We start from the raw sequence: 306 nt of genomic DNA, 5'->3' as shown, positions 1-306 counted from the left end.
ACGTGATTCTACAAGACTAACTTCCATAACAGGTGGAAGGATAATTAATTTAGAGTCTTGTTATGTTTTTTCTGCTTTATTTAAACCACTGTCGGGAATAAGGGTGTAAACATTATCTTCTCCTCGGCCTGATTTGATTGCCTTGAAGTTTTCATAAGAGAACTCTTGATGTAAACTTGTTTTGGCAAAATATGAAAATTATTATAGAAATATTGATAATAAAGAGACGAAATCAATATGTCATCCACCTTACTTCATATGAATTTTCTTTTCTTTCCTCAACATTTATAATTTCCTATTTTTTAC

Source organism: Penaeus monodon, chromosome 28, assembly GCF_015228065.2.
Source record: "Penaeus monodon isolate SGIC_2016 chromosome 28, NSTDA_Pmon_1, whole genome shotgun sequence".
Classification (NCBI taxonomy): Eukaryota; Metazoa; Arthropoda; class Malacostraca; order Decapoda; family Penaeidae; genus Penaeus; species Penaeus monodon.
This window is presented reverse-complemented; position numbering follows the sequence as displayed.